The 17,311-nt window shown below is 41.4% G+C and overlaps 1 protein-coding gene and 1 pseudogene across 8 annotated transcripts in view; one reads left to right on the top strand and one right to left on the bottom strand.

Annotated features, from left to right (window-relative positions):
• Map7 (microtubule associated protein 7) overlaps positions 1-17,311 on the bottom strand; it is a 165,386-nt gene that overhangs the window by 78,632 nt on the left and 69,443 nt on the right. The gene's annotated exons all lie outside the window — the stretch shown is intronic.
• LOC141416684 (small nucleolar RNA SNORA51) lies at positions 12,318-12,435 on the top strand (annotated as a pseudogene).

The raw sequence follows: 17,311 nt of genomic DNA, 5'->3' as shown, positions 1-17,311 counted from the left end.
GTACACACATGAAAATGACATAACAAACCCCATTCCTTTGGGGCTTGTGGAGTGGCTCAAGCAAAAAGAACACCTGCCTAGCAAGCATGAGGCCCTGAGTTCAAATTCCAGTGCTGCCAAAAATAATCCTAACAATGGCCCCCACAAAAAAACATTATTTTGTTTACTATACCTTAATAAAAAATAGTAAAAAAAAAAAAAAAAAAGACACACCAATCTCCAAGTAAATGGAACAGAGACGTCAGTGTTTGACATATAGCCAGCTGCCATTATGTGATAATTTTTTTTGTTTCACCCCAGAAACTTGAAGGCAGGAGCCATGGCTGTCATCTTTATAAATAATCTCATATCTCTGGGCTTGACACATGTCTGACACCTATGTGACACCGAGCAAATGCTTGAAGAAGGGAACAAGAGAGGCACAGAGGGTGGGCTGTATCCTCGTGGTAAAGTGCAGCAAAAGTTCAGAATAAGAAATAGTAAGTACAAGATAAGTAGCAAGGAAAAAAAAAAAGAATACATTTTCATTTCTGTTTTTCCTTTCTGCCCTGTGGGGATGGAGTCCAGAGCTTGCATATGACGGACAAGAGCCCTGCCACTGACCTGCACTACAATTGCACATTTTCTTGTTTTGTGATGGCTGTTAACAGTGTAGAGAAAAAGTGAGCGAGAGTTATCAGATCAAAGTTACATCCACTCCATGTCAGAAAGGAAGGAAAAGATTTCCTGTTATTCTAGGACAGTGCTGACACCGTATCAAACAAGACTGAGGATCAAATGAGTTTTTACAACATAACAGAAAGGCCGTCGGGCATCACTACTGTGAGGAACTCAGGAGTGACAGCAATACCGCACGCACAGGAGAATACTGTCTGCGTTGTGTGGGGATTGGTCTGGTCCATAGCTTCCAAAAGGCCACATGACCAACCTTTCAGCTGGAGAGATTTGTAAGCCCCAACCTTTGTTGAAGTGATTTATTATGTATGTTTTGATAATGTGCTTTTTTAACAGCCCAAGAAACATTCACCTTAGCTAAACATGAGGAAACTCCTATTTCAAAAAAGCCCATGTTCTGTGTATTTTGTGAGTACAGTAGGGAACCATATAACAAGCTGCTTTGTTTACTATTAAAAGCATCTCCTTGATTTGTATCACAAACTCCTTTGGACACATTTAGCCAACAAATAAACATCACATTCGACCAAAAAGGCTTTTATCTAATCAAACAAAGACCATCTTGCAGCCAGATGGCAACCCTATAAATAAAACAGAAAACCCTGTATTTTCCACCTGCATTAGTATAAACCAGATTAAAAGGCAAGCTTTTTCATCTCTGCCAGAGACTTCCTCTCCCAGAACCGTATCACCAGTCACAATGCCAGCTGCTGTACAAAGTAACCCTGCCCCACAACAGTGTTTGTGACTATGCAAATTACAGGGCGAAGTACAGAAAGGGAGGAAAGTCCAACCCCATTACAATTTTCCAGTCATCCCCACATGGTAAGTCAGAGATTGTAGTTATCACCCATCTGAATTTCAATGGCTGGAAATGGAGTTTATAAAATTAGACCCAATTTAATTAAACTCAATGTATAATTAGAAGACACTCTTTAAATACCTTGGAAAAGAAAAAAATAATTAGAACTCAGCTTTGTTATATTTTGCTTAATTAAAGTGAACAAGTGAGAGGGGTGGGTTTTACTTTAACAGGATAATGATTTACTTCAAGAAAAACTAAAATGGCCAATGCAAGCATTTTACAAAATGATTATTTCTGGCCACAAAATAGAAAAGAGTTCATATTTAAATGTGAAATAAAGTGACCAAATCAGAAATGTACAGTTCTCAGAAATAATCCCAAATAAATAGTGAACTCAGTTTAAAATAAATTTTTGCATTTTAATCCTATGAGTATTAGTTTTCTGAGTTTTACAGTGAAACTTGCTGTAAAGTATCACTAATTAATTGTACCTCTTTTGTAAAAAAAATAGTAAACTATTTCTTATGTACATTTTGTAAAATTTGGTAAAAGTGTGTGGTAAGTACTGAAAACGAAGTTTATCTCAACTCATTTCAGGTAAGCACTGAACTTTTAAAGTTCTAAAATCATGGGCCAACTCATTCTCCCATGCTGCAGTCTCTTCTCCATCTGTGACCTTGCTCTTTGCTCCTCATGGAACATCAGCCTCAACAGCTCTCCAGCTACTTACATACAACCTTCTTCTGTTTCTTTCTTAGAGCTGTTTCAGGTTCACAGCACAACTGACCAGAAAGTAGCATGCTGCCATGTCCCTGACACTGTCCCACACTCCCAGCCTTTGCACCGGTCATATCCCACACCAGAGTGTAGGACATTTGTCAGCACTGATCGTTACCACTGAAAGGCCACGGTGTATCTTAGGGTCCACTCTCAGCAGAGTACGCTATTGGTCTTTCTATCCACTCACCATAGTTCAGCTCGTCTCCTTCTCATGGAATCTTTTCTAGCTATTTCTATCCCCCTGTCATTGCTTAGACTTTTACTACACTCCAGTCTGCCCAATACTGCTTAGCTTTCGACTCCATTCCATCTTACATAATTTGCAGAACTGTTTCCAAAAGTTCTAAATACAGATTGTTCTGTGAGAGGGAAGATGAAAAATGTGCACTAGAGAAAAACAATTTGGGAAGTGCTGGACGCAGCGTCTCTCTCCTAGAAACTCCTACTGCAGTGTGCACAGGGAAGGCTGACCCTGCATGCTGGCTCTCCAATACGCCCCATTCTCTGATGCCTCTTCTTGGCTCTGGGCTTTTGACCAGGGCCTCAGCTTGCTAGGCGAGTACTCTACCACTGAGGTAATCTCTAGATCTTCATGTGTGAATGTACTTGTGAACTCTTTCTAGAAAGGCCCTTATCTAAGAAATCTAGTTTTCTGTGATTGTTTTGCTTTCTTTCTAGTTCATGCATTCTCCTCTGTAGCCATTTAGTAGCCCAGCACCCTCCACCTCACCCCCTCCCCAATTAATATCACCCCTCCCCCAATTAATATCACCCCCTCAGAGTCTGGTTGAAACTTCTCCTCCTGCCATTAGTGAAGACTGACTGGCAGTGGAGAGCAGAGGAAGCGGAAGCTGGAAGTGGGACCACATCTTGGAAGCATCTGGAAGGCTGAGGTACTTGGTCCTCATTCTGTGGCCAGTGGGAACTCTGCATTAGTTTAGGGCTGACTTGTTTTGTGACCACACAATCCCCAAACAATGATTTAAACACATTAGGAGTTTCTTTCTTTTCTATTTCCCACTTCAGCATCTCCTTCATTTTGTACATAAAGAATCCTACAGACTCCAATTTCTTCCAGAAGTTAGAAAGCAGCACAAGTGTTGGTTCATCATCTAAAAGCAACCAGCTTTGGTTTTGAAAATCACAGAAGAACACAGTCAGAGAAAAACCCACAAGTGAAAGATAGTAGGTAGTAGGGTGCTTGTCTAGCAGGTGTAAGGGCCTGGATTTGATCTCTGGCACCACAATAACAGCAGCAAATACTACTACTATCTAGCCAGTAGGCGTAAGGTGAAGGTCACAGGTGAGCGTATTTTAGAGTTGAGAAGGAATAAATAATTACCCACTTAGATTTTAGAAATATTTTGCCTTAGATATATGGCTCTATGGTGCTCTGTAATTTAACTTTCTTTAGGCAAGATTTTTTAGCAGGTCAAACTTGTCTTTGTAACAAATATTTGGTAGCAAAAATGGTAACTACTGATGCCTGGCAAAAACTGTATTTCCATTATGTCCAAAACCTGACATTTAAAAATAACTTAAAGATTGAAAGTGTAGCAAGTGTGAAGCCCTGAGTTCAAACACCAATACCACCAAAACCAAAAACAGACAATAAAAATCACTTAAAAACACTGTGCACAGGTGTTTACTGTGCTCAAAGCCTTCTCTGAAGGTCAGGAGAGACCCAAGGAAAGGCCAATGCTGTCTCACTGGTGAGAGCTGCACCTCGGCCAAGGAACAGTTACCTTCTTTTTCTATAACTCACCAGGATGATTTCAGAAGATCCTAATCATGAAAAAATTACATTAAGTGTTCTGGTCTTCAGGGTAGTCAAATTAATGTGACCACACCGAAAGTGATTATCCAGGGCTCTAAGTTGGAGAACCAGTTCAGAAAAACTTTTGCATTGGTATTTATCCTCTAAAAGATTAGCTCAACATCAGCAACATGAAGGTATAATTCCCCTGCATGTGGAGTTAGAAATAAAAATAGCATTTTATGCATCATTTTCCTCATTAAGGCAGGTGAGCCTTCCTCCCTCCCTTCCTCCTTCCCTCCCTCTCTTCTTCTGTCCCTTCTTCCCCTCCCTCCCTTCTCCCTTCCTTCCTGATACTGGGGTTTGAACTCAGGGTTTCACACTTGCTAGGCAAGAGCTCTACTACTTGAGCCACACCTCCAGCCCTTTTGGCTCTGATTTTTTTTTTTTTTGAGATAGGGTCTCACTTTATGCCTGGACTATGATCCTCCTATTTATGCTTCCCACAGTAACTTGGGATGACAGGCGTATGTGCCACCACACCCAGCTTTTTACTGTTGAGACAGGGCCTCATGACTTTTTGCCCAGGCTGGCCTAGAACTTTGATGCTTCTGATCTCAGTCCCCAGTGCTGCTGGAATGACAGGCACAGGCCATTGTGCTCAGCTATTGGTTGAGATAGGGTCTTTTGAACTTTTTTGCCCAGGCTTCCCGATGCCTACTTCCCAAGTAGTCAGGATTATAGGCGCGAGGCACCAGATTGCTTAGTAATTCTTCTATGCATGTACTGTACTGGGTTAGACTTGGTGAATTACATAGGTGACCTTCTGGAGCTCTCTTGGGGACCTGAAATTTTGCTGAACTATCTGGTAAAGTAACAGCTCTATTACAAAGCAAAATGTTCCCAGTGACATATGCATGACATATGCAATGACAGAAGCATTACTAAGGCAGGAATAATCCAGAAGACACATTCGGTTATCTTTAGTTTCAGCAAAGAACTGCTCCCAGCCTTTGCTCCATTGACCCATACTGTGTGGTCAGTGATGTTGGGGTTCTTGCTTCCTACAAGAGTGAGACTCTCGGGATGGAAACTCAGCTGGCTCCTTGGACTTCTTGGTAAATGCACTGGATAAGGTCTGGAGCCCACTCAGGAGAGGCCTACACCAGAAGGATCATCTCAGCACTGAGAGGGTGGGGAATTCCCTGCTCTGTCCCTAAGCCCTTGGTCCACTCTACACAGATGCTCAGAAACCAGACAGCTTTGTGTTTTTTTATTTTTATTTTTTGGTGGCACTAAGTTTTGAACTCAGGGCGTCATGCTTGCTGGGTAGGCACTTATGCCACTTGACCTGTTCTACTAGCAGCCACACAGTTTTATTCCTGAGAATTTAGCTACTTGGCACATTACTGTGTTGCACAATTCCTCCTATAGAGCTGAGTCAAAATCATCTTTGATCACAGGTCCTCAAAACCCACTGCCCCTTATAACAATCAATACAGACTCTGCCTAGGCTGGCATTATAAAACAACCAGTATCAATTTGACTTACATCAATCTGAGGCCATTCAGCTATGACTGCATATAAGAATGATGTTTCATCTAAAATTTTAGGGAGACAGACACAATTCACAGTCATTTTATAGGGGCTTTCAATTAACATCAGCCAGCAATACATTTCAGTTTCTATTGACTTGAAAATTATTGTAAACCAACTTTAAAAGTCTGTCATTTCTCAATTCACTAGAAAAATAGTCTATTTTATGAAATTCGCCTTTAACAAGGTTTAGGCTGATCATAAAAGCTAGAACTACTCTAATACTATCTACTATTCAAAATGTTGATCATAAATCTTTGTGTTTACAAAGAAAAATATTTCCCCATGACATATGTTGTTGTGAGAAGCTTTAGTAAGACAGGAATAATCCAGAAGACACATTTGGTTATCTTTAGTTTCAGCAAAGAACTGCTTCCCAGCCCTTGCTGGGAAGGTTTAGATTATAAACCTTTCCTTTACTACCTAAAACCATAGTTCAAATTTACTTAGAATTATAAGCACTGTGTGCTGCTTCTAAGTACTCAACTTGTGCCTAGTAAGGTCTAACAGCATTTACTCTCTCTTATATCACAGCAGATAAACTCGATAGGGGAAGGAAAGCAGTCCAAGGCAAAGCTAACAAAAGAATTCCACAATACCAAAACACCACCAAAAACACTAGCAACTGAAACAGGAGACACACAGACTGCCACTCATTCTACAATCCAAGCCTCAAAAGGGTACCTGAGAAAGCAGAGCCATTCACTCGGCTCCATCCAACAGATCAGGTGCTGAGCTAGCTCTGCACATGCTAAGGTCTCACTACCCATCCCAGGCTAGCCTCAAACTCATGATTTTCCTGCCTCCATCTCTGGAGCGCCTGCTGGGATTACAGGTGCCCTCCACCATGTCAAGCTTCAAAACCACTTTTATGCCACCTGCTATAGCTTAGGTGAGTGTCTCGCCAAAAGTCCATTGTCAAAGGCTTGGTCACCAACCTGTGGCACTACTCGGAGGTGGTGGAACCTTTAAGAGGTGGGGCCTAGTGGAAGGATGTTAAGTAATCAGAAGCATGTCCTGGAAGTGGATAATGGGACCTTGACTCCTTCATGCCTCTACTGTTGGTGTCTGTCTCTCTCCATTTCCCAGTTGCCACAGCATGAAAAAGCAATGGAGCCAACCAATCATGGGCTGAAACCTCTCAAACCATGAGCCAAAACAAACTTGCCCTCTTTTAAAGTTGATTACCTCAAGTGTTTTGTCTCAGCAACAGAACACTGACTAAACACACAATCCAATCCACCTATGGTGCTGTGGTTGTGTTGCAAAAAATAAATATGGCATTTTAATTTCAGAATTACTATAAAGCAGAAAACACTGATGGAATTAAATAATTAGAGCAACCCAGGTGCTAGTGGTTCACACCTGCAATCCTAGCTACTCTGAAGGCTAAGATCTGGAGGATCGTGGTTTGAGGTCAGCCCAGGCAAAAAGCGAATCTGGGCAAAAAAAGTTGCAAGACCCTACCTCAATAGAAAAAGGCTGAGTGCCATGGGGTATGTCTGTCACCCCAGCGACAACAGGAAGCATAAAATAGGAGGATGGAAGTCCAGCTCAACATGGGCAAAAAGCAAGACCCTATCTAAAAAATAACTGGGCTTAAGCAGTAGAAGCCTTGAGTTCAAATTCCAGTAAAAAAAAATAAATAATAATTAGAGCTACACTTCAGTATGTCTCAAATAAATTTAGTGGAGTTTCATAACTGTTTCCTTAGTGTGTCTAATGGGTTTTATCTTCTTGGTCATTTCAGCATTAGGTTTTGCTATTTCAGCACAGGGAGTTACTTTTCCATATACTTTTTGGATCACAAATACCTTTAGAAAACTCAGGAAAGCTGTTAGTCCCTCATGCTGACAACCTGTGTATGCAACATCAGCAAGTTTTATGCTCCCCAGGGACTGACAGTCAAGAAGTATCACCTCCAGCCAAGGTAAAAGATACTTTCACTGGCTACAAGTTCCAAACTGTAAAGGGGATCTCCCCAATTTCTTGCCATGGATTTCTGAATCAAACATAGGGCTTAAAAAATGAAAAGCAATACTTCAAATAGTTCTCAGAGAACACACTGTCACAGCACTGGCACTTGAAGCAGTGGTACTCTTGTGCAGGTTTGCCTCTAGCACAGTGATGTCCTGGTGCCACCCAGACCAGCAGAAGTGCCATCCTGAGGAAGAAGGCTTAACGGTGCATTTTTATATGGCTCCCTAGAGGCTTTTGGTGAACATCCCTCATTAAGAGCCACTGGCTTACAGAATTTAATTTCATATTTTAGTCTGGGTGTCCTGGACTAATGGGGTGAGAAGAGTGGGTGGGTGTGCACGCTCTTAAGGGTAGCCAAAAGCTCCCCACGACATGATTTTAATGGGGTGGTTTTTGGCGGGGAAGGGAGGCATTGGAGTCTTTTTGTCAATCTGGGAAAGCCAGACTGAATCCCTTCTCAAGGTATATTTACATGCATAATTAAAACAGCATTATAAAGAAAAGAAAGTCACACATTATACTTAAAAGGACAGGAAGACACTGCAATGTTTACACTACAGAAATGTAAATTTATTTAAGCCACTAGATGGTAAAATCTAGGTGCCTGTGGGGTAACTGCTATGGTTTCAAAGCAGCGACCAGCTTAGCCACCTTTTGGAGTCGTCTGAAACAAGTCAAATGTGACATGAGAACATGTGACACCCGTCCTTGTGAATACTAACGCATGCTCAGTGCTCACATTTGTAATGAAAAGAGAGGCTTGATCCCAGGGCATGTCACTGGGAAAAAGATGCAAATTATTTTCCTCCTCCAGATTCATGAACCCTGGGAGAAGAACCCTTGGCTAAGGAGTAAGAACATGAGCGCTTCAAGGAGGTCAATTTCAGACTCTCAAACCTTTTCGGCTCACTTTTCCCATCCCTTCCACTTTCATGACAGAGGCAGACCTTTCACGCACCCTGAACGTTATATGGTTGGTTTTTCAGGGTGTCAAAGCCTTTGCCACCACAGCAACGACGATGGAACACACTGCTCCTGCAGATGAGGGAGGAGCAGGGCTGGCCAGGTCCCACTGTGTCCGTGTATCTGGATGCATCACTGTCACAGGGCTCAGCGTTACGTACTTATCTCAGTAAACAGTGATTTGTTCTATCCTAGAACTGCAAGCATGATATGGCTGTTAAAGCAACTGGGATTCTATTTTATCCCCATAAAACAAACGGCCTAAACCACATCTTCAAGGTTTTAATAAAATGTGTGTATATCACACATATATTATGCAATTTTCTGAAATCGTATACTTTTTTTTTTTTTTACAGTTTAAACTATTTAAAAATAATGGATTTCAATTTCTAAATCTGTAAAGGAGTAGTTTTAATTCTTCTGATATTTTTATTGTGGTAATAGCTATATTAATATGAAATTTACTATCCTGACCATCTTTAAGCATACAGGTCACAGTCCGGTGGCATTTGGTATTAAAAGCATTCAGTGTTGAGGCACCATCACCTCCATATAGCCCATAACCCTTCATCTTGTAGAAACTCTACAACTACCAACCAATAGCGACCCATTCTTCTCTACCCACGTCCCTGGCAACCACCATTCTACTTTCTGTTCCTATGATTTTAACATAGTTAAAAGTATTAGTCAGCTTTCTATTACTACTACAAAATACCTGCGATAGTTAACTTATAAAGAGAAAAGGTTTATTTTAGCTCATGGTCTGGAGTTTTCAGCCCAAGATCAGGGGATCTCACTGTGTTGTGCCTCTGACAAGGAAGCACATGATGGTGGGAGCATGTGACTGCCAGCATAAGCATGGAAGCAATGAGAAGAAGAGAACAAGACCAGGTCTGACAGTCCCCTTCAGGGGCATGCCTCTAATGCCCAAGGATCTCCCACTAGGCCCCAACTCCTAAGGAAAGGTTCTGTCATTTCTCAATAGTGCCACCCGAGGACTAAGCCTTAACACACGGGCTTTGGGAGACACAGTCTGCATTCATAACATTTAGTACCTCATTTGCAGAAGGGACTTAACAGAGCACTTGTCTTTTTGTGAAGGGATTTCTTTTAGCTTCGAGAGCAGGAACTTTTCTCTCGAAGTTCAAAAGTTTATCCACATTGTAGTATGTCAGAATTTAATTTTTTGGAGGCAGGGTCTCGCTATGATCCTCCTGCTTCAGCCTCCTGAATGCTGGGATTTCAGGACTGCACTACCACATCTGGCAATTTCCTTCCTGTTGGAAGCTGAGCAATAGCAAGTACATAGTTTTATAAATTTATATGAAGGCATATGAAAGCAAAAATGTTTGTAACATGCCCCAAATTTGCAATGCCTTAATATTCATGTCTACACTGAATGACCATTGATCTAAAAAACAAAAACGCCTACAGCATTCACACACACACACACAAGCTTTTCTAGGTATGTGACACCTCTTCCCTTACATCAAGTCCTGTACTAAGTTGATGTCTGGCTTGCCCACACAGCAGTCTCCTGCATCCTGTGAGAAATGCATGGTAGGTAACACATGAACCTCTCCCGAGGCTGACTCTAAGACATAGACAACTCATTCCCACGAAGCTTGCTGCCTTGGGCTCTGTCTGGTGGCAGCTGAGGTCATCACTGAGCAGGACATGAAAATCACTTGCAGGGTCAGTACTGGGAGTAAGTGCATTCCTTCCAAGTAACTGCCTTTTTTCTTTTCAGCAAAGCAAGCGGAACATCTGACAAGACACTGATGCATTCACAGGAAGCACCTTTGGAACACTCACTTTATCTTTCTTCCTCAAATGCTTCTAATTCACATTATAGGGTTTCCTTTACAGCTTCTACAAACATTTTTAGAACAAGGCAAAGTATAATAAAGATTTTTAAAAGCTTAAAACTAAAGATTTCTGATTCTTTTCTTGGAGGTCTTCCTTTACACCCAATGAATGGTAATGAAAGCGATCTAATATACTTTATGATTTTACTTTGTAAACTATAGATAGATAGATAGATATTTTTGTGGATGGTACTGGGGACTGAACTCAACCCTATCAAGCACTCTACCACTTGAGTCATGCCTCCTTCATTTTGCATTTTTTTTTTAGCTTTTTTGGGATGAGGTCTCAAGCTTTTGCCTGAATCACCCTCTGACTACAATCCTCCTCCCTCTGCCTCCTGCGTAACTGGAATTATAGGCATGCACACCACACCTGAGCCCCCCCCCCCCTTCTGAGACAGAGTCACTGGCTGGCCTCAAACTTATGACCTTCCTGTCTCAGTCTCTTAGGTAGCTTGGACTACAAACCATGACATCTGACTCTAAATCATTTTTTAGCAAGGATTTTTTGAGATACACAATGCTGTTTCAGAAGACTGGCTAAATTTCTAGGAACAGGAGCAATTCCATAGTTTAAATCAATGGCCTGCTTTTTGACAGCTATTGCTGATAGGGTTCAGGACATGCCATTCCAAAATATGACTACTGGAGACCAGATGTGCCATCCCAGATTTGCCTCTTTGGCATAAAGATTATTGAACTGATTATTGTGGGAAAAGCTCTGAAAATAGAAGTTACCCTTGGATGAGAGAGACTTAAATCCCTATGTAGGGAGCCTCCTCAGTGTCAGGAAGGGAAGGATGGCTCTAAGTCTCCAGAGGCTCAGCAGTGGAGAGGGTACCCCAGCCCGACACCTCCTCTCCAGCTTCCCACACCTTCTGCTTTTGCTTCAGCAGCAAGGTATTTAAGCCACCTATAGAAAGGTACTCTTGAGATTGACTGAATTTTTTGGGGTATGTGTGATTAAAAAAAAAAAACCTGTTAGTTTTTACTTGCAATCTGTTTTTGCTGTAGTTGGTCCATCCCAACCCAGAAAGGGCAGATGAAAAGTTACTTTTTCCCTCCCTACACTGCAAAGTTAAAAAGCAACTGGAAATGCACACAGGTAAAAACCTTTCTATTTTTCTCAAGGGTATAATTTCAGAGCATTCTGATGACAGCTACTGGCTATAAAGCCTGTGTAAAACATTCAGTGTATTTCAACAAAGCTTAATAATTAATGAACATCCTATGCCATTAATTTATAATAAACCCAAGCTATTTCAGAGTTATCAAATGCATTGGTTAAGATTCTACCCAGTGGTGATTAGCTGAAGGTGACAGCTCTTAAAAACCTTGATTTAAATTTGTCGTAATATGCCTTTTGTGTGTGTGTGTGTGTGTGTGTGTGGTACTGGGGTTTGAACTCAGGTCTTTATGCTTGCTAGGTAGGAGCACTACCACTTGAGCCACTCCACCAACCCTGTTATTTTTGAGATAAGGTCTCAGTATTTGCCCTGGCTGGCCTTGAACCGCGATCCTCCTATCTTTGCCTCCTAAGTAACTAGAATTACGTGAGCCACCAGTGCCTGGTGGATAATATGCCTTTAAAAAGATCCAGGGAACATTCAGTAAGTGGCGTAAGGATTCTGGAAGCAGACAAATTTTCATAATTTGTGAAGGGCTTTTCTTGTATCTAGAGTACATGTTAGAATACAGAGTACCTCCTATTAGCCACAAACAGGAGAAAAATATTTTATAATGTACATTAATTTAAGCCTCAGGATTCCCAACACATTTTGGTGAATTAATTTGGTTTTCTTCTTTATGTTGGTCTGGAAAGACTGGAAAGGTAAAATATTTTGACAGAATTAGGTAAAATAAAGTGAACTTGTTTTTTTAAAAGTCACAGAGTGGCCTCCCAGTGCTTACCACAGGCTGTGTTCTTACACTGACTGTATAGATATAGGAGACAAAGCAAACCTACCCCTGGTGCCCTGTGCTTGATCTGTATTGTGAATGGGGAGACCTGGGTAAAAACAAAAAGCAACTGAGTACTTGTTTGGACACTGATGAAAGAATTACAAAGTACTCAGAGCTAAATCTGTTTACCATTGATACTTCCATCAACAAATACAGGGCTGGGGCATGGCTGAAGGGGTAGAGCTCCTGCAAGGGCCTCAGTTCAAACCCAAACAAATTAACACAAAATTACCAGTATTCATTGAGAAAAACTGTTCTTTCCTCGCTGATGTAGTTTTTTTAGTTGTTATGTATGTGTACATATGAGTATGTCTTCTTTCAAATTTTTTGTTAAGTTTTAAAACTTTGGAGAATATCAGCATAACTATTGTTTTTCAATATTTCATCTCCATATTTAATTGTCAGCCTCTCGGTTGTCCCACTGACTGTCCAGGCACACTGAACCCGGAAGCTCTTTTCAAATTGCCAGTCTCCAACAAGTTCCTAAGGTCTACTCAGTTCCAACCATGAACTCCAAATGCTATTCCCCACTTGGCAGATCCATCCGCCATTTGACCTATTAAGCCCACCAGCCATCAAGTGCTAATTAGGACTTAAATGGTCATGGAAGTGCAACCCCATCCAGAAGATCTATTTACATGAGATCTTTCTTTAGTTACCTTTCATTCAAAGGACCATATTTGAGATATTAATTTTGGTCCATAGAAGAGTTATCTAGAGCCAGCTGCTATGGGTTGGGTGTGGTTTGGCCTCTCAGGGTTCAAGTGTCCCCAGGGGGATGATGTGAGATATGGTGACACTTTTCAGAGATGGAGTCTAGTAGGAGGCCACTGGGTATGGAAATCAGGCTGTATCTAAGACTAGAATGGAGTAACAGAATCTGTGCTTATCAATGGCCACCAGTACAAAATAAAACCAAGAATACTCAGTGACAGAAAGCAATATAGAAGTCCCTCAAAAAACTAAAAACAGAACTACCATATGATCCAGCAACACCACTCCTGAGCATATATCTGAAGGAATGTGCTCCAGGATACGATAGAGCCACTTGCACACCCATGTTTATTGCAGCACTGTTCACAATAGCCAGCTTTGGAAGCAGCCCAGATGTCCCATAACTGATGAGTGGATTAAAAAATGTGATATATTTTTATTCAGCCATAAAGAAGAGTGAAATTACGTTGTATGCAGGTAAATGGAGAACTTCATATTAAGCAAAGTAAGCCAGGCTCAAAAAATCAATTTGGGTCACGTTTCCCTTCATGTGTGGAAACTAACCTTTAAGTTAAAGGTATATGTAGATACATATACAATCATACATATACGTATATGTATAAAGTATATATATATGTATATAGATAGATAGATAGATAGATATAGATATAGATATATAGATATATAGTGAGAGAGAGAACAAAATTGTATTAGTGGGCCTGTCTGAGGAGGCAGAAAAGGGAATAAAAACATTAGAGAATGAAAAATATTGAAACCATCTATCTATATACGAATATAATATAATGTGCTATATTGTTGAATATGGGAGCATGGCGATAGAGAATGAGTAGATAACGGGGGGGGTTAATTTGATTAAAGCGTGATATGTACAGGCCTGAAGAACCAAGGTGAAACTCCCTTGGACTATCAATATACACTTTAAAGAAAAAAAGCGGGGGCAGGAGGGTAAAATAGGTCTTTCCCTGGAGTTGGGTGCCAGTGGGAGGGGGAGTAGGCATAAGGAAAGGTGAATGAGGATGAAATTAGTGGATGAATTTTGTATTCACATATGAAAATAGAAGAATGAAACCTGTTGAAATTGTTCTAAGAAGAGGGAAAGAGGGAGAACCTAAGATATATTGTAAGCACATGTGTAAATATCACAATGTATCCCCCTGCACAACTATTATAGGCTAATAAATTTTTAAAAAGAATACTCAGTGGCTTAAAGCTGACAAAACTGACTTAGCTTGTGACTTTATTGTTACTCGATGAATTATGACACTGTGGAAAGACCCAAATGTGTCTGTATTACTGACAAGGCTTGCTTATGACACTGAGTCACTGGCAGTGCTAGAATTAGAAGGAATTGATGTAGTTCTGTGGGACTGTCACTAGATAGCAAGCCTGGCCCTCCCTGCACTCTGGCTTCCTGTCTCACCACGTGATCCCTTCCTCTTGCACATGCACCCACTATGACATCCATCATCATGTGACAGGACCCTCACAGAGCAGATGCTGGTCATGCTCCTGGACCTCCAAAGCCAGGTTTAATAAGCCTCTTTACTAAGTACCCAGTCTCATATACTTTGTTACAGCAGTAGAAAAAGAGGCTAATACGATAGGCATGTACTTAATCTTAAACTACCCCTTCCGGACCACAAGGTGTTACGCCTATTAGAACCAGCTTCACCTATAGGTAAATATCCCCTTCTGGATCCTTGATCCCACAATCCCTAATCTTTCACCTACTGTGTACCCCCAAAAGGAATACTCAACATGAGCTTCCAAATATAGCACAGAACACTCTGGAAATAAAAAGAGAAAGCTATAGGCAACAAAGTGTCAATATTAAATAGAGTTATAAAAAACCTGAGTGATAAAAGGGTTAATTTGCCAGGAGCAATAAACACATGTGCACTCACATGTGTTTATTCACATTCTGAGTGTGTGTTTAATGTGTGTAATAAATGTGTATGTGTACATACACACACATACACACACACACACACATACACACACACACACTCTCACAATGACAGACAGAACTGAAGAGTGCAGTAAATGCAATATGATAACAGGAGGCTTGAATACCCTACTCTCAATAATGGACAGACCATCCAGACAGAAAATCAACAAGGAAATAGGACTTGAACACTACTGACCAAATGGGCCTCATAGATAATATAGAATGTTCCACATTCTGCTGAAGTGCACACAAACAGGTCACAAAACAAGTTTTAACACATTTAAGGTGGCTGAAATCATACCAAATATCCACAGAACTTTTCTTATCACCCTCCCTTCAGAGAGTTGCAGTCTCCAGAGATGAGTAATTTAGATCTGAGAATAGAAAGTAATTTTTTGACCAGAAAGGAATGCCCTAAATATTATACCCACTGTCCCTATGTTTTGAATATCAGCCCCACCCTAAGCCCCTTGTGTCCATATTTTTTGGGGGAGCAGTACTGGGTTTTGAACTCAGGGCCTCATGCCTATCTGTCTCCATAATTTGAGTAATAAGACCTATCCTAGACCCATTTTTCCATATTCAAGTAACCCAAAACTGGGAATATAGCAAAGTGACTAGGGCTTGCTAGGTTATATGACCTGTGTTTAGGTGGGAGTTGGAGCTGGAGTTCCCTAGCTCAGGGTGGGGGGGGGGGAGTTTCAGAGACCACCATCTTGAGTTTCTCTGCTCTACCTCCTGGGTGTGAAGCTGAGGAACTCCTCTTTCCTTTTTCTATTTCTCCCTACTTTATCCTATTTTGCTGATAAGTCCTCACTAAAGTTTCACACCTTGTATTTCCCTTTCATGGTGGATTTCAAGTTCCCGTGATTTACATGGAAATTGGGCGGCTGGGTGGCGAATTTCTCTTTCCTTCTCTCTTATGGGAGACTCTTCCTCAACACTTTACTTTCTCTGGTGACAGTTGTGCTATCAATTTCTGACCAAGCCAGGCACCAGTGGCTCACACGTGTAATCCTAGCTACTCAGGAGGCAGAGATCAGGAGGATCGAGGTTCAAAGCCAGCCCAGGCAAACAGATAACAAGACCCTATCTCAAAAAAACCATCACAAAAAAAGGGCTGGTGGAGTGGCTGAAGGTGTAGGCCCTGAGTTCAAGACCCCAGTACAGAAAAAAAAAAAAATTCTGACCAAACTGGTTTCTTTCTCCCTCTCAGAATCATGGAACAAATAACAAAATCAAGAAACAATGATGCAGTAAAGTTAAGTTTATTCTTTGGCCAAAAATAAAAAAAAATTGGAGAAGTCACACTCACAGATCCACTTCTCACAGAACCCAGCATGAGGTCCTCTACAGAGTAGGGCAAAAAAGGGAGGATTTGAGTTCATGAGTAACAGCATTACTTAGACCTCTTCCATGGAGAGGGTTGGGTCCATCCCAGAGCTGTGAACCACCTTTCTTTAATCCTTACATGGGTTCTAATATGAGTCAAAGTGGGCTGGGCAAGAAAGCACTGTAAGGCAGGACTTTTACCGGGCATGGTATTACAGTGGCATGGAAATGAGTCTGAGAGTGAATGGCAGGTTAACATGGCGTCCTTCTTTTTTTTTTTTTTGGTGGTTCTGGGGGTTGAACTCTGGGCCTCATTCTTGCTAGCCAGGTGCTCTACCACTCAAGCCACTCCACTCAGCCAGCCCTTTTTGGGCTGGTTATTTTTGAGATAGGAACTCACATTTCTGCCCAGGTTAGCCTGGACCATGTGCTTCTCTGTGTAGCTGGGATGACAGGTGTGCCCCATCACGCCCAGACATTGGTTGAGATGGGGTATGCTAACTTTTTGCCCAGGCTGGCCTAGAACTGTGATCCTTCTGAACGCCACCTCACAAGTAGTTAGGATTACAGGCATGTATCACCACACTTGTCTTAAACGCGGTATCCATTATGATTGAAACCAGTTTTGTCTGGTCCCATCCTGTATCCTGTTTCATAGTAATAGTTATAGACTGAAATGTCTGTGAGGCTGGCTAGGCAGGCATCATACCTGAAACAGAACTGTGTCAGGGTGTGAGAGGGTGTTAGCCTGGTGACAGCTGTGATCAGCATACTGGTAGAAATATAGACAGTATGGCAATTCTGATGATGTCTCACACAGAACTGAAGAACGAGGTTTTGGAAAGTGTAGTAAAGGCTACAAGCGTGACACAAGTGTAAGAAGCCAGGCAAAATTGCTTCCATGTCCTAGG

Source organism: Castor canadensis, chromosome 1 (assembly GCF_047511655.1).
Source record: "Castor canadensis chromosome 1, mCasCan1.hap1v2, whole genome shotgun sequence".
In the NCBI taxonomy this organism is placed as follows: domain Eukaryota; kingdom Metazoa; phylum Chordata; class Mammalia; order Rodentia; family Castoridae; genus Castor; species Castor canadensis.
Note: the sequence above shows the minus strand (reverse complement) of the source record. Positions and strands in the feature narration are given on the sequence as shown.